General features: G+C 37.2%; 19 non-coding genes across 19 annotated transcripts; all 19 read right to left on the bottom strand.

Moving 5' to 3' along the window:
- Positions 1–5,333: 5,333 nt before the first annotated feature.
- Positions 5,334–5,452, bottom strand: LOC132137699 (5S ribosomal RNA). Its single transcript, XR_009432025.1, has one exon. It is a non-coding gene; the product is annotated as a 5S ribosomal RNA (ribosomal RNA).
- A 553-nt stretch (positions 5,453–6,005) lies between these two features.
- Positions 6,006–6,124, bottom strand: LOC132138357 (5S ribosomal RNA). Its single transcript, XR_009432653.1, has one exon. It is a non-coding gene; the product is annotated as a 5S ribosomal RNA (ribosomal RNA).
- A 225-nt stretch (positions 6,125–6,349) lies between these two features.
- LOC132138513 (5S ribosomal RNA) lies at positions 6,350–6,468 on the bottom strand. Its single transcript, XR_009432802.1, has one exon. It is a non-coding gene; the product is annotated as a 5S ribosomal RNA (ribosomal RNA).
- An 84-nt stretch (positions 6,469–6,552) lies between these two features.
- Positions 6,553–6,671, bottom strand: LOC132138027 (5S ribosomal RNA). Its single transcript, XR_009432339.1, has one exon. It is a non-coding gene; the product is annotated as a 5S ribosomal RNA (ribosomal RNA).
- A 555-nt stretch (positions 6,672–7,226) lies between these two features.
- LOC132137654 (5S ribosomal RNA) lies at positions 7,227–7,345 on the bottom strand. Its single transcript, XR_009431981.1, has one exon. It is a non-coding gene; the product is annotated as a 5S ribosomal RNA (ribosomal RNA).
- Positions 7,346–7,570: 225 nt separating this feature from the next.
- LOC132138306 (5S ribosomal RNA) lies at positions 7,571–7,689 on the bottom strand. The gene has a single exon (XR_009432605.1). It is a non-coding gene; the product is annotated as a 5S ribosomal RNA (ribosomal RNA).
- An 84-nt stretch (positions 7,690–7,773) lies between these two features.
- On the bottom strand, positions 7,774–7,892 carry LOC132137653 (5S ribosomal RNA). Its single transcript, XR_009431980.1, has one exon. It is a non-coding gene; the product is annotated as a 5S ribosomal RNA (ribosomal RNA).
- Positions 7,893–8,457: 565 nt separating this feature from the next.
- Positions 8,458–8,576, bottom strand: LOC132137652 (5S ribosomal RNA). Its single transcript, XR_009431979.1, has one exon. It is a non-coding gene; the product is annotated as a 5S ribosomal RNA (ribosomal RNA).
- Positions 8,577–14,798: 6,222 nt separating this feature from the next.
- On the bottom strand, positions 14,799–14,917 carry LOC132137698 (5S ribosomal RNA). The gene has a single exon (XR_009432024.1). It is a non-coding gene; the product is annotated as a 5S ribosomal RNA (ribosomal RNA).
- Positions 14,918–15,471: 554 nt separating this feature from the next.
- On the bottom strand, positions 15,472–15,590 carry LOC132137651 (5S ribosomal RNA). The gene has a single exon (XR_009431977.1). It is a non-coding gene; the product is annotated as a 5S ribosomal RNA (ribosomal RNA).
- Positions 15,591–16,153: 563 nt separating this feature from the next.
- LOC132138356 (5S ribosomal RNA) lies at positions 16,154–16,272 on the bottom strand. The gene has a single exon (XR_009432652.1). It is a non-coding gene; the product is annotated as a 5S ribosomal RNA (ribosomal RNA).
- A 225-nt stretch (positions 16,273–16,497) lies between these two features.
- LOC132138512 (5S ribosomal RNA) lies at positions 16,498–16,616 on the bottom strand. The gene has a single exon (XR_009432801.1). It is a non-coding gene; the product is annotated as a 5S ribosomal RNA (ribosomal RNA).
- An 84-nt stretch (positions 16,617–16,700) lies between these two features.
- On the bottom strand, positions 16,701–16,819 carry LOC132138026 (5S ribosomal RNA). Its single transcript, XR_009432338.1, has one exon. It is a non-coding gene; the product is annotated as a 5S ribosomal RNA (ribosomal RNA).
- Positions 16,820–17,384: 565 nt separating this feature from the next.
- LOC132137650 (5S ribosomal RNA) lies at positions 17,385–17,503 on the bottom strand. The gene has a single exon (XR_009431976.1). It is a non-coding gene; the product is annotated as a 5S ribosomal RNA (ribosomal RNA).
- Positions 17,504–17,728: 225 nt separating this feature from the next.
- LOC132138305 (5S ribosomal RNA) lies at positions 17,729–17,847 on the bottom strand. Its single transcript, XR_009432604.1, has one exon. It is a non-coding gene; the product is annotated as a 5S ribosomal RNA (ribosomal RNA).
- Positions 17,848–17,931: 84 nt separating this feature from the next.
- On the bottom strand, positions 17,932–18,050 carry LOC132137649 (5S ribosomal RNA). Its single transcript, XR_009431975.1, has one exon. It is a non-coding gene; the product is annotated as a 5S ribosomal RNA (ribosomal RNA).
- A 565-nt stretch (positions 18,051–18,615) lies between these two features.
- Positions 18,616–18,734, bottom strand: LOC132137648 (5S ribosomal RNA). Its single transcript, XR_009431974.1, has one exon. It is a non-coding gene; the product is annotated as a 5S ribosomal RNA (ribosomal RNA).
- Positions 18,735–19,300: 566 nt separating this feature from the next.
- Positions 19,301–19,419, bottom strand: LOC132138700 (5S ribosomal RNA). The gene has a single exon (XR_009432983.1). It is a non-coding gene; the product is annotated as a 5S ribosomal RNA (ribosomal RNA).
- An 84-nt stretch (positions 19,420–19,503) lies between these two features.
- LOC132137647 (5S ribosomal RNA) lies at positions 19,504–19,622 on the bottom strand. Its single transcript, XR_009431973.1, has one exon. It is a non-coding gene; the product is annotated as a 5S ribosomal RNA (ribosomal RNA).
- Between the last annotated feature and the right edge of the window lie 4,865 nt (positions 19,623–24,487).

Here is a 24,487-nt window from a genome sequence, read left to right as displayed (position 1 = left end):
AAATTTTATAAAAATCCGCCATCTGGTTTTCCAATTTAAAATAATTGTATAACATTTCTACATAACTTTCAACCATTTGTTTAAAAAGCACCCATAAGTTTAAAATACAATCTCTGTTTCTGGCTACATTTCTCCTTTTCAATATTGCTTTTTTTGCCAAGATTAAAAACAAATTCACAAGTTTCTTATTTTCTTTGTTCTCTGTCATTCCCAGCATAAAAAACCTTTTCCAGTCAGTAACCTCTTCATTTTCTCTTAATTCTTTGACAATTTCTTTCAGTTCATTAAAAAATGGGTTAAGTTTTCCACATAATAAAAACAAATGTAAAATACCTTCATCTTCTTTTTTACAGACTTTACATTGAGCATTTGTTGCCTTCTGCATTATACACAATCTCATTTCTGTATAGATCACATTTTGTCTGATAAAATAGTCTAAACATTCTAAATCTACATCCAACCATTTCCATGTTCTATTCTTCCAAATGTCTTTTTCTTCGATTTCATTAAAATGCCTTAACCAAATCTGGTTGGCAACAGGTTTTTTAAAAACTCTATTTATAAAAAACTCATAGAACATTTTCACAGTACACAAATTAAAATCCACCCTCTTTTCTTTAAATTTTAAAAACACCAACATTTTATTTTCTCGTTCTCCCTTCTTTTTAATCTCATCTAGCCATTGCCTTGGGATTGCTTTCTTGACATCTTCATACTGTTTTTTTAAAACCATGACATTAAAATCCTCCTTCTCCTCCTCCATTGCATCTTTAATCACTTGGAGTGGTAAAAATCCCTCTTTCACCTCCCATAAAACATCTCTCACTTTTACGATCCCCACTTTTAGCCACTTCTTAAAATAGATATCTCGCTCGTGTATCTTTATTTTGTCATTTAAAAACAGAGGCTGATTTAAAATCGCTTCCCTCCCCTCCGGATTAAAATCCACCTCTGTTAAAAAAAGCCTCCAAGCATTTAAAACCTCTTTATAAAACTGTGGTATCCCCTCCATCATCCAACTTTTCAACTTCATCCATAAAATGTTTTCCCCAAGGTTAAAATTCCCACATTTATTTAAATAAAAACCCATCAATTTCTTCCATTCATCTCTCTTCTTATCATCCAAATATTTCTTAACCACTTTTACCCTCATGCTTTTCATCTTCTGTTCCACATCGACTAAACCCATCCCTCCCTCTTCTGGTTTTCCTATCAGCGTATTGTACGCTATCCTTGGAGGCTTTTTTTCCCATAAAAATTCTAAAATACTCTTTTTTATTCTCTTAAAAACCCAGTTTGGCAATGGCATCACATGTAATTTGTACCACATTTTTGATAACATTAACATGTTTACAATTAAAATTTTTCCTTTCAAACTTAAAAACCTGTTTCTCCAAAAAATCAGTCTCCTATCCATCCCTCCCAATGTCTCATCCCACATATTATCAACAGTTTCCTTCTCATTCTTTGCTAACCCCGCTCCTAAAATCCTCATTTCTTGTACCTCTAGGAATTTAACAACCCCCGTTAAAACCTCTGACCTTCCGAACTTCATATATACTGTTTTTTCTTCATTTATTTTTGCACCTGATCCCTCACAATAGCATTTCATTTTTTCCATTACTTCTTTAACACTTTCTATATTTTCAACAATAATTGTGGTATCATCCGCATACTGGAATATTTTAGTCAGTTCCTCTTTTTCTTCTAGTTTTATTCCCTTTATTTTTTTCTCTCTGTTTATTAAAAGCCCTAATGGTTCAGCCACCAAAGAATATAACTTCGCTGACAGTGGACACCCTTGTCTTATAGACCTTAAAACTTTAAAAGGTTCCGTTAAAAAACCATTACATTTAACTTTTGTTAAAATATCGCTGTATAAAACTGAGATCCATTTTATAAAATTCTCTCCAAAACCAAATTGTTTTAAAACCGCCAATAAAAACCCATGCTCCACTCTGTCAAAAGCCTTCTCGAAATCCATGCTTATTATATATGCCTCCTTTCCTTTTTCTTTTATGTACCCCATTATATCTCTTATGCTACTCGTGATATCTGCTATGTCCCTCCCCTTTACTCCATATGCCTGGTTAGTCTCTATTATGTTTGGCATAATATTTTTTAATCTGTTCGCTAAAACCCTGGCTAAAATTTTAAAATCTGTGTTTAACATTGTAATGGGCCTAAAATTCCTCAGTTCCGCTTTGTCTCCTTTTCTCTTGTAGATTATTTTCATTAAGCCTAAGCCCATTCTTGGGTGTACTCTTTCTTTTTTAAAAACCTCTTCATAGACTTCTTTTAAAATCGGGCTTACTTTTTCTTTAAAAACCTTATAAAACTCACTTCCAATACCATCTATTCCTGGGCTTTTCTTCACACTTAGCTGATTTATTGCTTGTATAATTTCCTCAGTTGTTATTCCCTTATCACATTCCTTTTTATCTCCCTCACCGACTTTTCGTGTTATCTGTTGTAACAAAATGTTCCTTTTTTCCTCATCCCCTTCCTCTGATCTAAAAAGTTCTTCATAATATGTGCTTATTTCCTTTAAAATTCCCTCCGTGCTTAAAACAACTTGTCCTTCCTTATTCCTAAGTTCTTTAATTATTCCCGCCTTCGCCCTGCTTTTCTCAAGGTTAAAAAAGAATCTACTACATTTTTCCCCTTCTACTGTATATTTAGCTTTACTTCTTAACGTTGCCCCTTTATATTTTCCTTCTTCGATTTTCCTCAACTTTTCCTCCACTTCAATTACTCTTTGCACGTTTACTTCATTTTTATTTAACTCCTCTCTTAACGTCTTTCTTATTTCTTGTTCCTTTGTTCTTTTTACCTTTTGTAACAATTTACAGTAATTCATTACATATTTCTTTATGTCATATTTCATGTTTTCCCACCATTGCCTTTTATCTTCTATGTACATCAAGTCTTTTTTCCCCTCATCTAATTTATTTTCTATCTCTTTTTTAAAACTCTCTTCCTTTAAAACTTCAGTGTTTAAAATCCATACCCCTGGTCCCCTCATTTCCTTTTTAAAATCCATTCTCATTTGCACCATTTTGTGATCACTTAAAGTCGTTTCTTTATAAAACACTCCATCAATAAAACATTCCAAATTCCTAGTACTTAAAAAGTAGTCTATTCTAGTTTGACACATAAAATTCCCTACCAGCTGTCTTCTTGTAAATTCCCTCTTTTTCCCATTTCTTTCTCTCCACACATCAATCATGTTCTTCTCCTCCATCAATGAAATTAACTCCTTTCTTCCCCCATCCGATTTAAAAACCATTCCGTTAGCCATATCCATTTTACTAAAAACAGTGTTAAAATCCCCCGCAATTATTACCCTCTTCCATTTTTCCATTAATTCAGCTATTACATTAAAATATTTTTTCTTTTCTATTTCTTCATTTGGAGCATGTACGTTTACTAAAATAAAATCATCTTCATCCATCTTAATTTCTACAGCCATGCATTTTCCTTTTGTATCATTATACATTTGCTTTGACCTGATACCTCTATCGTTTCTTATTAACATCGCAACTCCTCCTCCTATTTTTCCCTCAGCATTATTAAAAAATAATTCCCCTTCCCATCTTTTTTTAAAATCCTCCATTACACTCTCTTTCCAGTTTGTTTCTTGCAATAAAATCACATCTTCATCCCTGCACAGTTCCTTGACTTTTTCAAATTTCACACCATTGATTAACCCTCTTGCATTAAAAGTAACAATTTTCAACACAATTAAAAAAGATAAAAAGACAAACTTTAGCATCATAATTTCGTTATCCTACTTCCTCCCCCTCTTTTGCACTTCTTCCACAGTCTTGTTTCACCTCATTACTTTGTTTACACATTTTATTTTTAGCTTTTTCTAAATTGGGTATTACCTTAACTTTTCTTCTTCTTTTATTGGATGTACTTGCAGTGCTGTCTCCGCCCATGTTTTCACTGTCTTTGTTATTTCTGTCCGTCTCACCGATCCATTCAGTCTCTTCTGGCTCTTCCGTTTCTGCTTTTCCAACCTCATTTAACTCCATCTGTACCTCCATTTCCACAATGTCCTGTGTTAACTCAGTCTTTTCAATCTCATTTTCATTGTCCTTGCTTACATTGTCCTCTCTTTGCATTTCTCCGGTGTCTTCCCTTTGCTCCTCTTCATTGTCTGTCTCATGCATCTGCCCACTCCCCCTCTCTTCTCCATTTTGCTGGTCTCCATACCAGCACTCGCATTTGTCCAGTACACAATTGCAGTCTGGACACATCACCACCTTACAGTCCCTCGCGAAGTGGCCTGTTTCCGAGCATTTAAAACATTTAAAGTCTGGACAGTCCTTCATCACATGATCAGGGCTCATACACAACCTGCAGGTTCTCACCTGCTTGCTATGTATCACTCTATAGTATTGTGGACCATCTTCCATTTCAATTCGAGTACTGTAGGGCAAGGAGGCCACTTCTTTTGGGAACTGTACCTTAAGGAACCTCGTTCCATCTTCTATGTTGGTGCCGGTATAAAATCTTCTTCTTATCTGAGAGACAGGAGTTACCCCCCATCCCTCCAGCTTCTGTAGAATCTCTGCATCATCCAGGTAAGCGGGCAGATGCATGAAAGAGACAACAAATTCTCTGTTATTCAATTTCTTAATTTCACATAGTTTTCCTTTAATCATCAATCCTTCGCTCAGATTTTCAATATCTTCTTCCTTTTCAAACGTAATTTCGTACTCCTTCATCATTTTGGGTCTTACAGCTAATATTTTTGTCACATCCAACTTATCTTTCAGCGCTTGTATTATGTCTTCTGCTTTTCCTTCGTGCACTTCAGTCAAATCCACTACTACTGTAGCTTCTTTGGTGTAGGTTCTTTTAAATCTCCTTTCAGGTCCATCCTTTTCTCGTTGAGTTTTTTCCAGTCCGTTTGTCATTTGCCGCCGTGTTCCTCGTGCCAAGTCCATGTCTGTTGCCGTAGTTCCATCCATTTTTCAAAAATAAATAAAACAAAAAACGAAAAAAAAAAACAAAAAACAAAAAACAAAATGATCCCTCCCAAACAGCTATGCTGTTGGGAGGACAAGTAACAAAAATAACCAAAAATTTAAAGAAAAACAATTATTAAGACTCAAATAACCAAAAAACAAAAAAAAACACAAACAATTTTGGGTGAACCTTCTTCACCCTTCTATAGCCACCTCACTTCCTGTTTCTCACTAGCTCTCTAGCGCCCTCAGGTTGGTATGGCCGTAAGCGAAAGCTGCTGCAAAGAGAGGGCTATTTAAAGATCAGACACTCTAATCTCCAGTTCATTATATAAGTTCGGAATAAAACCCAAAAGCTTACAGCACCTGGTATTCCCAGGCGGTCTCCCATCCAAGTACTAACCAGGCCCAAACCTGCTTAGCTTCCGAGATCAGACGAGATCGGGCATAGCCAGGTTGGTATGACCGTAAGCGAAAGCTGCTGCAAAGAGAGGGCTAATTAAAGATCAGCCACTGTAATCTCCAGTACATTATATAAATAGGGACGAAAACCCTAAAGCTTACAGCACCTGGCAATCCCAGGCGGTCTCCCATCCAAGTAGTAACCAGAACCAAACATGCTAAGATTCAGACATCGGGCATTGACTCTTTTTTTTTTTTTGCACGATTATTATATAATTAGTGAAAAAATTCCAAAAAGTAAAAAAATTTGAAAAATTTCCAAAAAGCTTTCAGCACCTGGTATTCCCAGGCGGTTTCCCATCCAAGTACTAAACAGGCATAGCCAGGTATGGCCGTAAGCGAAGGCTGCTGCAGAGAGAGGGCTATTTAAAGATCAGCCACTCTAATCTCCAGTTCAATATATAAGTAGGGAAGAAAACCCAAAAGCTTACAGCACCTGGTATCATTCTCAGGCAGTCTCCCATCCAAGTAATAACCAGAACCAAACATTCTAAGATTCAGAGATCTGGCATTGACTCTTTTTTTTTTCAAGATTATTACATAACTAATGAAAATTTTCCAAACAGCTTACAGCACCTGGTATTCCCAGGCGGTCTCCCATCCAAGTACTAACCAGGCCCAAACCTGCTTAGCTTCGGAGATCAGACGAGATCGGGCATAGCCAGGTTGGTATGGCCGTAAGCGAAAGCTGCTGCAAAGAGAGGGCTAATTAAAGATCAGCCACTGTAATCTCCAGTACATTATATAAATAGGGACGAAAACCCTAAAGCTTACAGCACCTGGCAATCCCAGGCGGTCTCCCATCCAAGTAGTAACCAGAACCAAACATGCTAAGATTCAGACATCGGGCATTGACTCTTTTTTTTTTTTTTCAAGATTATTACATAACTAAAGAAAATTTTCCAAAAAGTTTACAGCACCTGGTATTCCCAGGCGGTCTCCCATCCAAGTACTAACCAAGCCCAAACCTGCTTAGCTTCCGAGATCAGATGAGATCAGGCATAGCCAGGTTGGTATGGCCGTAAGCGAAAGCTGCTGCAAAGAGAGGGCTATTTAAAGATCAGACACTCTAATCTCCAGTTCATTATATAAGTTCGGAATAAAACCCAAAAGCTTACAGCACCTGGTATTCCCAGGCGGTCTCCCATCCAAGTACTAACCAGGCCCAAACCTGCTTAGCTTCCGAGATCAGACGAGATCGGGCATAGCCATGTTGGTATGACCGTAAGCGAAAGCTGCTGCAAAGAGAGGGCTAATTAAAGATCAGCCACTGTAATCTCCAGTACATTATATAAATAGGGACGAAAACCCTAAAGCTTACAGCACCTGGCAATCCCAGGCGGTCTCCCATCCAAGTAGTAACCAGAACCAAACATGCTAAGATTCAGACATCGGGCATTGACTCTTTTTTTTTTTTTGCACGATTATTATATAATTAGTGAAAAAATTCCAAAAAGTAAAAAAATTTGAAAAATTTCCAAAAAGCTTTCAGCACCTGGTATTCCCAGGCGGTTTCCCATCCAAGTACTAAACAGGCATAGCCAGGTATGGCCGTAAGCGAAGGCTGCTGCAGAGAGGGGGCTATTTAAAGATCAGCCACTCTAATCTCCAGTTCAATATATAAGTAGGGAAGAAAACCCAAAAGCTTACAGCACCTGGTATTATTCTCAGGCAGTCTCCCATCCAAGTAATAACCAGAACCAAACATTCTAAGATTCAGAGATCTGGCATTGACTCTTTTTTTTTTTTCAAGATTATTACATAACTAATGAAAATTTTCCAAAAAGCTTACAGCACCTGGTATTCCCAGGCGGTCTCCCATCCAAGTACTAACCAGGCCCAAACCTGCTTAGCTTCCGAGATCAGACGAGATCGGGCATAGCCAGGTTGGTATGGCCGTAAGCAAAAGCTGCTGCAAAGAGAGGGCTAATTAAAGATCAGCCACTGTAATCTCCAGTACATTATATAAATAGGGACGAAAACCCTAAAGCTTACAGCACCTGGCAATCCCAGGCGGTCTCCCATCCAAGTAGTAACCAGAACCAAACATGCTAAGATTCAGACATCGGGCATTGACTCTTTTTTTTTTTTTTCAAGATTATTACATAACTAAAGAAAATTTTCCAAAAAGCTTACAGCACCTGGTATTCCCAGGCGGTCTCCCATCCAAGTACTAACCAAGCCCAAACCTGCTTAGCTTCCGAGATCAGACGAGATCAGGCATAGCCAGGTTGGTATGGCCGTAAGCGAATGCTGCTGCAAAGAGAGGGCTATTTAAAGATCAGACACTCTAATCTCCAGTTCATTATATAAGTTCGGAATAAAACCCAAAAGCTTACAGCACCTGGTATTCCCAGGCGGTCTCCCATCCAAGTACTAACCAGGCCCAAACCTGCTTAGCTTCCGAGATCAGACGAGATCGGGCATAGCCAGGTTGGTATGGCCGTAAGCAAAAGCTGCTGCAAAGAGAGGGCTAATTAAAGATCAGCCACTGTAATCTCCAGTACATTATATAAATAGGGACGAAAACCCTAAAGCTTACAGCACCTGGCAATCCCAGGCGGACTCCCATCCAAGTAGTAACCAGAACCAAACATGCTAAGATTTAGACATCGGGCATTGACTCTTTTTTTTTTTTTTTTTTTTTTTTGCACGATTATTATATAATTAGTGAAAAAATTCAAAAAAGTAAAAAAATTTGAAAAATTTCCAAAAAGCTTTCAGCACCTGGTATTCCCAGGCGGTTTCCCATCCAAGTACTAAACAGGCATAGCCAGGTATGGCCGTAAGCGAAGGCTGCTGCAGAGAGAGGGCTATTTAAAGATCAGCCACTCTAATCTCCAGTTCAATATATAAGTAGGGAAGAAAACCCAAAAGCTTACAGCACCTGGTATTATTCTCAGGCAGTCTCCCATCCAAGTAATAACCAGAACCAAACATTCTAAGATTCAGAGATCTGGCATTGACTCTTTTTTTTTTTCAAGATTATTACATAACTAATGAAAATTTTCCAAAAAGCTTACAGCACCTGGTATTCCCAGGCGGTCTCCCATCCAAGTACTAACCAGGCCCAAACCTGCTTAGCTTCCGAGATCAGACGAGATCGGGCATAGCCAGGTTGGTATGGCCGTAAGCGAAAGCTGCTGCAAAGAGAGGGCTAATTAAAGATCAGCCACTGTAATCTCCAGTACATTATATAAATAGGGACGAAAACCCTAAAGCTTACAGCACCTGGCAATCCCAGGCGGTCTCCCATCCAAGTAGTAAACAGAACCAAACATGCTAAGATTCAGACATCGGGCATTGACTCTTTTTTTTTTTTTTTTTTTTTTTTTTTTTGCACGATTATTATATAATTAGTGAAAAAATTCCAAAAAGTAAAAAAATTTGAAAAATTTCCAAAAAGCTTTCAGCACCTGGTATTCCCAGGCGGTTTCCCATCCAAGTACTAACCAGGCATAGCCAGGTATGGCCGTAAGCGAAGGCTGCTGCAGAGAGAGGGCTATTTAAAGATCAGCCACTCTAATCTCCAGTTCAATATATAAGTAGGGAAGAAAACCCAAAAGCTTACAGCACCTGGTATTATTCTCAGGCAATCTCCCATCCAAGTAATAACCAGAACCAAACATTCTAAGATTCAGAGATCTGGCATTGACTCTTTTTTTTTTTTTCAAGATTATTACATAACTAATGAAAATTTTCCAAAAAGCTTACAGCACCTGGTATTCCCAGGCGGTCTCCCATCCAAGTACTAACCAAGCCCAAACCTGCTTAGCTTCCGAGATCAGACGAGATCAGGCATAGCTTTTTTTTTTTTTTTTTATTGGAGATTTCAGTTATTACAAAACAAACACATTTTCTTAGTCATACAATTTCATTCATCTCATAATCAAACTAACATCGTCATTGAAGTTTGTTGCTGAAGGAATAAAATTCACATTACATAACAATATGTCATCTTAATCATCTTCTCCTGGCATGTAAAAATGCTTTTGTTTAAAGATACATATAACATCATTTGTGAAAATTTTATAAAAATCCGCCATCTGGTTTTCCAATTTAAAATAATTGTATAACATTTCTACATAACTTTCAACCATTTGTTTAAAAAGCACCCATAAGTTTAAAATACAATCTCTGTTTCTGGCTACATTTCTCCTTTTCAATATTGCTTTTTTTGCCAAGATTAAAAACAAATTCACAAGTTTCTTATTTTCTTTGTTCTCTGTCATTCCCAGCATAAAAAACCTTTTCCAGTCAGTAACCTCTTCATTTTCTCTTAATTCTTTGACAATTTCTTTCAGTTCATTAAAAAATGGGTTAAGTTTTCCACATAATAAAAACAAATGTAAAATACCTTCATCTTCTTTTTTACAGACTTTACATTGAGCATTTGTTGCCTTCTGCATTATACACAATCTCATTTCTGTATAGATCACATTTTGTCTGATAAAATAGTCTAAACATTCTAAATCTACATCCAACCATTTCCATGTTCTATTCTTCCAAATGTCTTTTTCTTCGATTTCATTAAAATGCCTTAACCAAATCTGGTTGGCAACAGGTTTTTTAAAAACTCTATTTATAAAAAACTCATAGAACATTTTCACAGTACACAAATTAAAATCCACCCTCTTTTCTTTAAATTTTAAAAACACCAACATTTTATTTTCTCGTTCTCCCTTCTTTTTAATCTCATCTAGCCATTGCCTTGGGATTGCTTTCTTGACATCTTCATACTGTTTTTTTAAAACCATGACATTAAAATCCTCCTTCTCCTCCTCCATTGCATCTTTAATCACTTGGAGTGGTAAAAATCCCTCTTTCACCTCCCATAAAACATCTCTCACTTTTACGATCCCCACTTTTAGCCACTTCTTAAAATAGATATCTCGCTCGTGTATCTTTATTTTGTCATTTAAAAACAGAGGCTGATTTAAAATCGCTTCCCTCCCCTCCGGATTAAAATCCACCTCTGTTAAAAAAAGCCTCCAAGCATTTAAAACCTCTTTATAAAACTGTGGTATCCCCTCCATCATCCAACTTTTCAACTTCATCCATAAAATGTTTTCCCCAAGGTTAAAATTCCCACATTTATTTAAATAAAAACCCATCAATTTCTTCCATTCATCTCTCTTCTTATCATCCAAATATTTCTTAACCACTTTTACCCTCATGCTTTTCATCTTCTGTTCCACATCGACTAAACCCATCCCTCCCTCTTCTGGTTTTCCTATCAGCGTATTGTACGCTATCCTTGGAGGCTTTTTTTCCCATAAAAATTCTAAAATACTCTTTTTTATTCTCTTAAAAACCCAGTTTGGCAATGGCATCACATGTAATTTGTACCACATTTTTGATAACATTAACATGTTTACAATTAAAATTTTTCCTTTCAAACTTAAAAACCTGTTTCTCCAAAAAATCAGTCTCCTATCCATCCCTCCCAATGTCTCATCCCACATATTATCAACAGTTTCCTTCTCATTCTTTGCTAACCCCGCTCCTAAAATCCTCATTTCTTGTACCTCTAGGAATTTAACAACCCCCGTTAAAACCTCTGACCTTCCGAACTTCATATATACTGTTTTTTCTTCATTTATTTTTGCACCTGATCCCTCACAATAGCATTTCATTTTTTCCATTACTTCTTTAACACTTTCTATATTTTCAACAATAATTGTGGTATCATCCGCATACTGGAATATTTTAGTCAGTTCCTCTTTTTCTTCTAGTTTTATTCCCTTTATTTTTTTCTCTCTGTTTATTAAAAGCCCTAATGGTTCAGCCACCAAAGAATATAACTTCGCTGACAGTGGACACCCTTGTCTTATAGACCTTAAAACTTTAAAAGGTTCCGTTAAAAAACCATTACATTTAACTTTTGTTAAAATATCGCTGTATAAAACTGAGATCCATTTTATAAAATTCTCTCCAAAACCAAATTGTTTTAAAACCGCCAATAAAAACCCATGCTCCACTCTGTCAAAAGCCTTCTCGAAATCCATGCTTATTATATATGCCTCCTTTCCTTTTTCTTTTATGTACCCCATTATATCTCTTATGCTACTCGTGATATCTGCTATGTCCCTCCCCTTTACTCCATATGCCTGGTTAGTCTCTATTATGTTTGGCATAATATTTTTTAATCTGTTCGCTAAAACCCTGGCTAAAATTTTAAAATCTGTGTTTAACATTGTAATGGGCCTAAAATTCCTCAGTTCCGCTTTGTCTCCTTTTCTCTTGTAGATTATTTTCATTAAGCCTAAGCCCATTCTTGGGTGTACTCTTTCTTTTTTAAAAACCTCTTCATAGACTTCTTTTAAAATCGGGCTTACTTTTTCTTTAAAAACCTTATAAAACTCACTTCCAATACCATCTATTCCTGGGCTTTTCTTCACACTTAGCTGATTTATTGCTTGTATAATTTCCTCAGTTGTTATTCCCTTATCACATTCCTTTTTATCTCCCTCACCGACTTTTCGTGTTATCTGTTGTAACAAAATGTTCCTTTTTTCCTCATCCCCTTCCTCTGATCTAAAAAGTTCTTCATAATATGTGCTTATTTCCTTTAAAATTCCCTCCGTGCTTAAAACAACTTGTCCTTCCTTATTCCTAAGTTCTTTAATTATTCCCGCCTTCGCCCTGCTTTTCTCAAGGTTAAAAAAGAATCTACTACATTTTTCCCCTTCTACTGTATATTTAGCTTTACTTCTTAACGTTGCCCCTTTATATTTTCCTTCTTCGATTTTCCTCAACTTTTCCTCCACTTCAATTACTCTTTGCACGTTTACTTCATTTTTATTTAACTCCTCTCTTAACGTCTTTCTTATTTCTTGTTCCTTTGTTCTTTTTACCTTTTGTAACAATTTACAGTAATTCATTACATATTTCTTTATGTCATATTTCATGTTTTCCCACCATTGCCTTTTATCTTCTATGTACATCAAGTCTTTTTTCCCCTCATCTAATTTATTTTCTATCTCTTTTTTAAAACTCTCTTCCTTTAAAACTTCAGTGTTTAAAATCCATACCCCTGGTCCCCTCATTTCCTTTTTAAAATCCATTCTCATTTGCACCATTTTGTGATCACTTAAAGTCGTTTCTTTATAAAACACTCCATCAATAAAACATTCCAAATTCCTAGTACTTAAAAAGTAGTCTATTCTAGTTTGACACATAAAATTCCCTACCAGCTGTCTTCTTGTAAATTCCCTCTTTTTCCCATTTCTTTCTCTCCACACATCAATCATGTTCTTCTCCTCCATCAATGAAATTAACTCCTTTCTTCCCCCATCCGATTTAAAAACCATTCCGTTAGCCATATCCATTTTACTAAAAACAGTGTTAAAATCCCCCGCAATTATTACCCTCTTCCATTTTTCCATTAATTCAGCTATTACATTAAAATATTTTTTCTTTTCTATTTCTTCATTTGGAGCATGTACGTTTACTAAAATAAAATCATCTTCATCCATCTTAATTTCTACAGCCATGCATTTTCCTTTTGTATCATTATACATTTGCTTTGACCTGATACCTCTATCGTTTCTTATTAACATCGCAACTCCTCCTCCTATTTTTCCCTCAGCATTATTAAAAAATAATTCCCCTTCCCATCTTTTTTTAAAATCCTCCATTACACTCTCTTTCCAGTTTGTTTCTTGCAATAAAATCACATCTTCATCCCTGCACAGTTCCTTGACTTTTTCAAATTTCACACCATTGATTAACCCTCTTGCATTAAAAGTAACAATTTTCAACACAATTAAAAAAGATAAAAAGACAAACTTTAGCATCATAATTTCGTTATCCTACTTCCTCCCCCTCTTTTGCACTTCTTCCACAGTCTTGTTTCACCTCATTACTTTGTTTACACATTTTATTTTTAGCTTTTTCTAAATTGGGTATTACCTTAACTTTTCTTCTTCTTTTATTGGATGTACTTGCAGTGCTGTCTCCGCCCATGTTTTCACTGTCTTTGTTATTTCTGTCCGTCTCACCGATCCATTCAGTCTCTTCTGGCTCTTCCGTTTCTGCTTTTCCAACCTCATTTAACTCCATCTGTACCTCCATTTCCACAATGTCCTGTGTTAACTCAGTCTTTTCAATCTCATTTTCATTGTCCTTGCTTACATTGTCCTCTCTTTGCATTTCTCCGGTGTCTTCCCTTTGCTCCTCTTCATTGTCTGTCTCATGCATCTGCCCACTCCCCCTCTCTTCTCCATTTTGCTGGTCTCCATACCAGCACTCGCATTTGTCCAGTACACAATTGCAGTCTGGACACATCACCACCTTACAGTCCCTCGCGAAGTGGCCTGTTTCCGAGCATTTAAAACATTTAAAGTCTGGACAGTCCTTCATCACATGATCAGGGCTCATACACAACCTGCAGGTTCTCACCTGCTTGCTATGTATCACTCTATAGTATTGTGGACCATCTTCCATTTCAATTCGAGTACTGTAGGGCAAGGAGGCCACTTCTTTTGGGAACTGTACCTTAAGGAACCTCGTTCCATCTTCTATGTTGGTGCCGGTATAAAATCTTCTTCTTATCTGAGAGACAGGAGTTACCCCCCATCCCTCCAGCTTCTGTAGAATCTCTGCATCATCCAGGTAAGCGGGCAGATGCATGAAAGAGACAACAAATTCTCTGTTATTCAATTTCTTAATTTCACATAGTTTTCCTTTAATCATCAATCCTTCGCTCAGATTTTCAATATCTTCTTCCTTTTCAAACGTAATTTCGTACTCCTTCATCATTTTGGGTCTTACAGCTAATATTTTTGTCACATCCAACTTATCTTTCAGCGCTTGTATTATGTCTTCTGCTTTTCCTTCGTGCACTTCAGTCAAATCCACTACTACTGTAGCTTCTTTGGTGTAGGTTCTTTTAAATCTCCTTTCAGGTCCATCCTTTTCTCGTTGAGTTTTTTCCAGTCCGTTTGTCATTTGCCGCCGTGTTCCTCGTGCCAAGTCCATGTCTGTTGCCGTAGTTCCATCCATTTTTCAAAAATAAATAAAACAAAAAACGAAAAAAAACAACAAAAAACAAAAAACAAAATGATCCCTCCCAAACAGCTATGCTGTTGGGAGGACAAGTAACAAAAATAACCAAAAATTTAAAGAAAAACAATTATTAAGACTCAAATAACCAAAAAACAAAAAAAAACACAAACAATTTTGGGTGAACCTTCTTCACCCTTCTATAGCCACCTCACTTCCTGTTTCTCACTAGCTCTCTAGCGCCCTCTGGTTGGTATGGCCGTAAGCGAAAGCTGCTGCAAAGAGAGGGCTATTTAAAGATCAGACACTCTAATCTCCAGTTCATTATATAAGTTCGGAATAAAACCCAAAAGCTTACAGCACCTGGTATTCCCAGGCGGTCTCCCATCCAAGTACTAACCAGGCCCAAACCTGCTTAGCTTCCGAGATCAGACGAGATCGGGCATAGCCAGGTTGGTATGACCGTAAGCGAAAGCTGCTGCAAAGAGAGGGCTAATTAAAGATCAGCCACTGTAATCTCCAGTACATTATATAAATAGGGACGAAAACCCTAAAGCTTACAGCACCTGGCAATCCCAGGCGGTCTCCCATCCAAGTAGTAACCAGAACCAAACATGCTAAGATTCAGACATCGGGCATTGACTCTTTTTTTTTTTTTGCACGATTATTATATAATTAGTGAAAAAATTCCAAAAAGTAAAAAAATGTGAAAAATTTCCAAAAAGCTTTCAGCACCTGGTATTCCCAGGCGGTTTCCCATCCAAGTACTAAACAGGCATAGCCAGGTATGGCCGTAAGCGAAGGCTGCTGCAGAGAGGGGGCTATTTAAAGATCAGCCACTCTAATCTCCAGTTCAATATATAAGTAGGGAAGAAAACCCAAAAGCTTACAGCACCTGGTATTATTCTCAGGCAGTCTCCCATCCAAGTAATAACCAGAACCAAACATTCTAAGATTCAGAGATCTGGCATTGACTCTTTTTTTTTTTCAAGATTATTACATAACTAATGAAAATTTTCCAAAAAGCTTACAGCACCTGGTATTCCCAGGCGGTCTCCCATCCAAGTACTAACCAGGCCCAAACCTGCTTAGCTTCCGAGATCAGACGAGATCGGGCATAGCCAGGTTGGTATGGCCGTAAGCAAAAGCTGCTGCAAAGAGAGGGCTAATTAAAGATCAGCCACTGTAATCTCCAATACATTATATAAATAGGGACGAAAACCCTAAAGCTTACAGCACCTGGCAATCCCAGGCGGTCTCCCATCCAAGTAGTAACCAGAACCAAACATGCTAAGATTCAGACATCGGGCATTGACTCTTTTTTTTTTTTTTTTTTTTTTTGCACGATTATTATATAATTAGTGAAAAAATTCCAAAAAGTAAAAAAATTTGAAAAATTTCCAAAAAGCTTTCAGCACCTGGTATTCCCAGGCGGTTTCCCATCCAAGTACTAAACAGGCATAGCCAGGTATGGCCGTAAGCGAAGGCTGCTGCAGAGAGAGGGCTATTTAAAGATCAGCCACTCTAATCTCCAGTTCAATATATAAGTAGGGAAGAAAACCCAAAAGCTTACAGCACCTGGTATCATTCTCAGGCAGTCTCCCATCCAAGTAATAACCAGAACCAAACATTCTAAGATTCAGAGATCTGGCATTGACTCTTTTTTTTTTCAAGATTATTACATAACTAATGAAAATTTTCCAAACAGCTTACAGCACCTGGTATTCCCAGGCGGTCTCCCATCCAAGTACTAACCAGGCCCAAACCTGCTTAGCTTCGGAGATCAGACGAGATCGGGCATAGCCAGGTTGGTATGGCCGTAAGCGAAAGCTGCTGCAAAGAGAGGGCTAATTAAAGATCAGCCACTGTAATCTCCAGTACATTATATAAATAGGGACGAAAACCCTAAAGCTTACAGCACCTGGCAATCCCAGGCGGTCTCCCATCCAAGTAGTAACCAGAACCAAACATGCTAAGATTCAGACATCGGGCATTGACTCTTTTTTTTTTTTTTCAAGATTATTACATAACTAAAGAAAATTTTCCAAAAAGTTTACAGCACCTGGTATTCCCAGGCGGTCTCCCATCCAAGTACTAACCAAGCCCAAACCTGCTTAGCTTCCGAGATCAGATGAGATCAGGCATAGCCAGGTTGGTATGGCCGTAAGCGAAAGCTGCTGCAAAGAGAGGGCTATTTAAAGATCAGACACTCTAATCTCCAGTTCATTATATAAGTTCGGAATAAAACCCAAAAGCTTACAGCACCTGGTATTCCCAGGCGGTCTCCCATCCAAGTACTAACCAGGCCCAAACCTGCTTAGCTTCCGAGATCAGACGAGATCGGGCATAGCCATGTTGGTATGACCGTAAGCGAAAGCTGCTGCAAAGAGAGGGCTAATTAAAGATCAGCCACTGTAATCTCCAGTACATTATATAAATAGGGACGAAAACCCTAAAGCTTACAGCACCTGGCAATCCCAGGCGGTCTCCCATCCAAGTAGTAACCAGAACCAAACATGCTAAGATTCAGACATCGGGCATTGACTCTTTTTTTTTTTTTTTTTTTTTTTGCACGATTATTATATAATTAGTGAAAAAATTCCAAAAAGTAAAAAAATTTGAAAAATTTCCAAAAAGCTTTCAGCACCTGGTATTCCCAGGCGGTTTCCCATCCAAGTACTAAACAGGCATAGCCAGGTATGGCCGTAAGCGAAGGCTGCTGCAGAGAGGGGGCTATTTAAAGATCAGCCACTCTAATCTCCAGTTCAATATATAAGTAGGGAAGAAAACCCAAAAGCTTACAGCACCTGGTATTATTCTCAGGCAGTCTCCCATCCAAGTAATAACCAGAACCAAACATTCTAAGATTCAGAGATCTGGCATTGACTCTTTTTTTTTTTTCAAGATTATTACATAACTAATGAAAATTTTCCAAAAAGCTTACAGCACCTGGTATTCCCAGGCGGTCTCCCATCCAAGTACTAACCAGGCCCAAACCTGCTTAGCTTCCGAGATCAGACGAGATCGGGCATAGCCAGGTTGGTATGGCCGTAAGCAAAAGCTGCTGCAAAGAGAGGGCTAATTAAAGATCAGCCACTGTAATCTCCAGTACATTATATAAATAGGGACGAAAACCCTAAAGCTTACAGCACCTGGCAATCCCAGGCGGTCTCCCATCCAAGTAGTAACCAGAACCAAACATGCTAAGATTCAGACATCGGGCATTGACTCTTTTTTTTTTTTTTCAAGATTATTACATAACTAAAGAAAATTTTCCAAAAAGCTTACAGCACCTGGTATTCCCAGGCGGTCTCCCATCCAAGTACTAACCAAGCCCAAACCTGCTTAGCTTCCGAGATCAGACGAGATCAGGCATAGCCAGGTTGGTATGGCCGTAAGCGAATGCTGCTGCAAAGAGAGGGCTATTTAAAGATCAGACACTCTAATCTCCAGTTCATTATATAAGTTCGGAATAAAACCCAAAAGCTTACAGCACCTGGTATTCCCAGGCGGTCTCCCATCCAAGTACTAACCAGGCCCAAACCTGCTTAGCTTCCGAGATCAGACGAGATCGGGCATAGCCAGGTTGGTATGGCCGTAAGCAAAAGCTGCTGCAAAGAGAGGGCTAATTAAAGATCAGCCACTGTAATCTCCAGTACATTATATAAATAGGGACGAAAACCCTAAAGCTTACAGCACCTGGCAATCCCAGGCGGACTCCCATCCAAGTAGTAACCAGAACCAAACATGCTAAGATTTAGACATCGGGCATTGACTCTTTTTTTTTTTTTTTTTTTTTTTTGCACTATTATTATATAATTAGTGAAAAAATTCAAAAAAGTAAAAAAATTTGAAAAATTTCAAAAAAGCTTTCAGCACCTGGTATTCCCAGGCGGTTTCCCATCCAAGTACTAAACAGGCATAGCCAGGTATGGCCGTAAGCGAAGGCTGCTGCAGAGAGAGGGCTATTTAAAGATCAGCCACTCTAATCTCCAGTTCAATATATAAGTAGGGAAGAAAACCCAAAAGCTTACAGCACCTGGTATTATTCTCAGGCAGTCTCCCATCCAAGTAATAACCAGAACCAAACATTCTAAGATTCAGAGATCTGGCATTGACTCTTTTTTTTTTTCAAGATTATTACATAACTAATGAAAATTTTCCAAAAAGCTTACAGCACCTGGTATTCCCAGGCGGTCTCCCATCCAAGTACTAACCAGGCCCAAACCTGCTTAGCTTCCGAGATCAGACGAGATCGGGCATAGCCAGGTTGGTATGGCCGTAAGCGAAAGCTGCTGCAAAGAGAGGGCTAATTAAAGATCAGCCACTGTAATCTCCAATACATTATATAAATAGGGACGAAAACCCTAAAGCTTACAGCACCTGGCAATCCCAGGCGGTCTCCCATCCAAGTAGTAAACAGAACCAAACATGCTAAGATTCAGACATCGGGCATTGACTCTTTTTTTTTTTTTTTTTTTTTTTGCACGATTATTATATAATTAGTGAAAAAATTCCAAAAAGTAAAAAAATTTGAAAAATTTCCAAAAAGCTTTCAGCACCTGGTATTCCCAGGCGGTTTCCCATCCAAGTACTAACCAGGCATAGCCAGGTATGGCCGTAAGCGAAGGCTGCTGCAGAGAGAGGGCTATTTAAAGATCAGCCACTCTAATCTCCAGTTCAATATATAAGTAGGGAAGAAAACCCAAAAGCTTACAGCACCTGGTATTATTCTCAGGCAATCTCCCATCCAAGTAATAACCAGAACCAAACATTCTAAGATTCAGAGATCTGGCATTGACTCTTTTTTTTTTTTTCAAGATTATTACATAACTAATGAAAATTTTCCAAAAAGCTTACAGCACCTGGTATTCCCAGGCGGTCTCCCATCCAAGTACTAACCAAGCCCAAACCTGCTTAGCTTCCGAGATCAGACGAGATCAGGCATAGCCAGGTTGGTATGGCCTTAAGCGAAAGCTGCTGCAAAGAGAGGGCTATTTAAAGATCAGACACTCTAATCTCCAGTTCATTATATAAGTTCGGAATAAAACCCAAAAGCTTACAGCACCTGGTATTCCCAGGCGGTCTCCCATCCAAGTACTAACCAGGCCCAAACCTGCTTAGCTTCCGAGATCAGACGAGATCGGGCATAGCCAGGTTGGTATGGCCGTAAGCGAAAGCTGCTGCAAAGAGAGGGCTAATTAAAGATCAGCCACTGTAATCTCCAGTACATTATATAAATAGGGACGAAAACCCTAAAGCTTACAGCACCTGGCAATCCCAGGCGGTCTCCCATCCAAGTAGTAACCAGAACCAAACATGCTAAGATTCAGACATCGGGCATTGACTCTTTTTTTTTTTTTTCAAGATTATTACATAACTAAAGAAAATTTTCCAAAAAGCTTACAGCACCTGGTATTCCCAGGCGGTCTCCCATCCAAGTACTAACCAAGCCCAAACCTGCTTAGCTTCCGAGATCAGACGAGATCAGGCATAGCTTTTTTTTTTTTTTTTTTATTGGAGATTTCAGTTATTACAAAACAAACACATTTTCTTAGTCATACAATTTCATTCATCTCATAATCAAACTAACATCGTCATTGAAGTTTGTTGCTGAAGGAATAAAATTCACATTACATAACAATATGTCATCTTAATCATCTTCTCCTGGCATGTAAAAATGCTTTTGTTTAAAGATACATATAACATCATTTGTGAAAATTTTATAAAAATCCGCCATCTGGTTTTCCAATTTAAAATAATTGTATAACATTTCTACATAACTTTCAACCATTTGTTTAAAAAGCACCCATAAGTTTAAAATACAATCTCTGTTTCTGGCTACATTTCTCCTTTTCAATATTGCTTTTTTTGCCAAGATTAAAAACAAATTCACAAGTTTCTTATTTTCTTTGTTCTCTGTCATTCCCAGCATAAAAAACCTTTTCCAGTCAGTCACCTCTTCATTTTCTCTTAATTCTTTGACAATTTCTTTCAGTTCATTAAAAAATGGGTTAAGTTTTCCACATAATAAAAACAAATGTAAAATACCTTCATCTTCTTTTTTACAGACTTTACATTGAGCATTTGTTGCCTTCTGCATTATACACAATCTCATTTCTGTATAGATCACATTTTGTCTGATAAAATAGTCTAAACATTCTAAATCTACATCCAACCATTTCCATGTTCTATTCTTCCAAATGTCTTTTTCTTCGATTTCATTAAAATGCCTTAACCAAATCTGGTTGGCAACAGGTTTTTTAAAAACTCTATTTATAAAAAACTCATAGAACATTTTCACAGTACACAAATTAAAATCCACCCTCTTTTCTTTAAATTTTAAAAACACCAACATTTTATTTTCTCGTTCTCCCTTCTTTTTAATCTCATCTAGCCATTGCCTTGGGATTGCTTTCTTGACATCTTCATACTGTTTTTTTAAAACCATGACATTAAAATCCTCCTTCTCCTCCTCCATTGCATCTTTAATCACTTGGAGTGGTAAAAATCCCTCTTTCACCTCCCATAAAACATCTCTCACTTTTACGATCCCCACTTTTAGCCACTTCTTAAAATAGATATCTCGCTCGTGTATCTTTATTTTGTCATTTAAAAACAGAGGCTGATTTAAAATCGCTTCCCTCCCCTCCGGATTAAAATCCACCTCTGTTAAAAAAAGCCTCCAAGCATTTAAAACCTCTTTATAAAACTGTGGTATCCCCTCCATCATCCAACTTTTCAACTTCATCCATAAAATGTTTTCCCCAAGGTTAAAATTCCCACATTTATTTAAATAAAAACCCATCAATTTCTTCCATTCATCTCTCTTCTTATCATCCAAATATTTCTTAACCACTTTTACCCTCATGCTTTTCATCTTCTGTTCCACATCGACTAAACCCATCCCTCCCTCTTCTGGTTTTCCTATCAGCGTATTGTACGCTATCCTTGGAGGCTTTTTTTCCCATAAAAATTCTAAAATACTCTTTTTTATTCTCTTAAAAACCCAGTTTGGCAATGGCATCACATGTAATTTGTACCACATTTTTGATAACATTAACATGTTTACAATTAAAATTTTTCCTTTCAAACTTAAAAACCTGTTTCTCCAAAAAATCAGTCTCCTATCCATCCCTCCCAATGTCTCATCCCACATATTATCAACAGTTTCCTTCTCATTCTTTGCTAACCCCGCTCCTAAAATCCTCATTTCTTGTACCTCTAGGAATTTAACAACCCCCGTTAAAACCTCTGACCTTCCGAACTTCATATATACTGTTTTTTCTTCATTTATTTTTGCACCTGATCCCTCACAATAGCATTTCATTTTTTCCATTACTTCTTTAACACTTTCTATATTTTCAACAATAATTGTGGTATCATCCGCATACTGGAATATTTTAGTCAGTTCCTCTTTTTCTTCTAGTTTTATTCCCTTTATTTTTTTCTCTCTGTTTATTAAAAGCCCTAATGGTTCAGCCACCAAAGAATATAACTTCGCTGACAGTGGACACCCTTGTCTTATAGACCTTAAAACTTTAAAAGGTTCCGTTAAAAAACCATTACATTTAACTTTTGTTAAAATATCGCTGTATAAAACTGAGATCCATTTTATAAAATTCTCTCCAAAACCAAATTGTTTTAAAACCGCCAATAAAAACCCATGCTCCACTCTGTCAAAAGCCTTCTCGAAATCCATGCTTATTATATATGCCTCCTTTCCTTTTTCTTTTATGTACCCCATTATATCTCTTATGCTACTCGTGATATCTGCTATGTCCCTCCCCTTTACTCCATATGCCTGGTTAGTCTCTATTATGTTTGGCATAATATTTTTTAATCTGTTCGCTAAAACCCTGGCTAAAATTTTAAAATCTGTGTTTAACATTGTAATGGGCCTAAAATTCCTCAGTTCCGCTTTGTCTCCTTTTCTCTTGTAGATTATTTTCATTAAGCCTAAGCCCATTCTTGGGTGTACTCTTTCTTTTTTAAAAACCTCTTCATAGACTTCTTTTAAAATCGGGCTTACTTTTTCTTTAAAAACCTTATAAAACTCACTTCCAATACCATCTATTCCTGGGCTTTTCTTCACACTTAGCTGATTTATTGCTTGTATAATTTCCTCAGTTGTTATTCCCTTATCACATTCCTTTTTATCTCCCTCACCGACTTTTCGTGTTATCTGTTGTAACAAAATGTTCCTTTTTTCCTCATCCCCTTCCTCTGATCTAAAAAGTTCTTCATAATATGTGCTTATTTCCTTTAAAATTCCCTCCGTGCTTAAAACAACTTGTCCTTCCTTATTCCTAAGTTCTTTAATTATTCCCGCCTTCGCCCTGCTTTTCTCAAGGTTAAAAAAGAATCTACTACATTTTTCCCCTTCTACTGTATATTTAGCTTTACTTCTTAACGTTGCCCCTTTATATTTTCCTTCTTCGATTTTCCTCAACTTTTCCTCCACTTCAATTACTCTTTGCACGTTTACTTCATTTTTATTTAACTCCTCTCTTAACGTCTTTCTTATTTCTTGTTCCTTTGTTCTTTTTACCTTTTGTAACAATTTACAGTAATTCATTACATATTTCTTTATGTCATATTTCATGTTTTCCCACCATTGCCTTTTATCTTCTATGTACATCAAGTCTTTTTTCCCCTCATCTAATTTATTTTCTATCTCTTTTTTAAAACTCTCTTCCTTTAAAACTTCAGTGTTTAAAATCCATACCCCTGGTCCCCTCATTTCCTTTTTAAAATCCATTCTCATTTGCACCATTTTGTGATCACTTAAAGTCGTTTCTTTATAAAACACTCCATCAATAAAACATTCCAAATTCCTAGTACTTAAAAAGTAGTCTATTCTAGTTTGACACATAAAATTCCCTACCAGCTGTCTTCTTGTAAATTCCCTCTTTTTCCCATTTCTTTCTCTCCACACATCAATCATGTTCTTCTCCTCCATCAATGAAATTAACTCCTTTCTTCCCCCATCCGATTTAAAAACCATTCCGTTAGCCATATCCATTTTACTAAAAACAGTGTTAAAATCCCCCGCAATTATTACCCTCTTCCATTTTTCCATTAATTCAGCTATTACATTAAAATATTTTTTCTTTTCTATTTCTTCATTTGGAGCATGTACGTTTACTAAAATAAAATCATCTTCATCCATCTTAATTTCTACAGCCATGCATTTTCCTTTTGTATCATTATACATTTGCTTTGACCTGATACCTCTATCGTTTCTTATTAACATCGCAACTCCTCCTCCTATTTTTCCCTCAGCATTATTAAAAAATAATTCCCCTTCCCATCTTTTTTTAAAATCCTCCATTACACTCTCTTTCCAGTTTGTTTCTTGCAATAAAATCACATCTTCATCCCTGCACAGTTCCTTGACTTTTTCAAATTTCACACCATTGATTAACCCTCTTGCATTAAAAGTAACAATTTTCAACACAATTAAAAAAGATAAAAAGACAAACTTTAGCATCATAATTTCGTTATCCTACTTCCTCCCCCTCTTTTGCACTTCTTCCACAGTCTTGTTTCACCTCATTACTTTGTTTACACATTTTATTTTTAGCTTTTTCTAAATTGGGTATTACCTTAACTTTTCTTCTTCTTTTATTGGATGTACTTGCAGTGCTGTCTCCGCCCATGTTTTCACTGTCTTTGTTATTTCTGTCCGTCTCACCGATCCATTCAGTCTCTTCTGGCTCTTCCGTTTCTGCTTTTCCAACCTCATTTAACTCCATCTGTACCTCCATTTCCACAATGTCCTGTGTTAACTCAGTCTTTTCAATCTCATTTTCATTGTCCTTGCTTACATTGTCCTCTCTTTGCATTTCTCCGGTGTCTTCCCTTTGCTCCTCTTCATTGTCTGTCTCATGCATCTGCCCACTCCCCCTCTCTTCTCCATTTTGCTGGTCTCCATACCAGCACTCGCATTTGTCCAGTACACAATTGCAGTCTGGACACATCACCACCTTACAGTCCCTCGCGAAGTGGCCTGTTTCCGAGCATTTAAAACATTTAAA

Source organism: Carassius carassius, unplaced genomic scaffold (genome assembly GCF_963082965.1).
Source record: "Carassius carassius unplaced genomic scaffold, fCarCar2.1 SCAFFOLD_57, whole genome shotgun sequence".
NCBI lineage: Eukaryota > Metazoa > Chordata > Actinopteri > Cypriniformes > Cyprinidae > Carassius > Carassius carassius.
The sequence above is the reverse complement of the archived record's forward strand: the minus strand, read 5'-3'. Positions and strand labels throughout refer to the sequence as shown.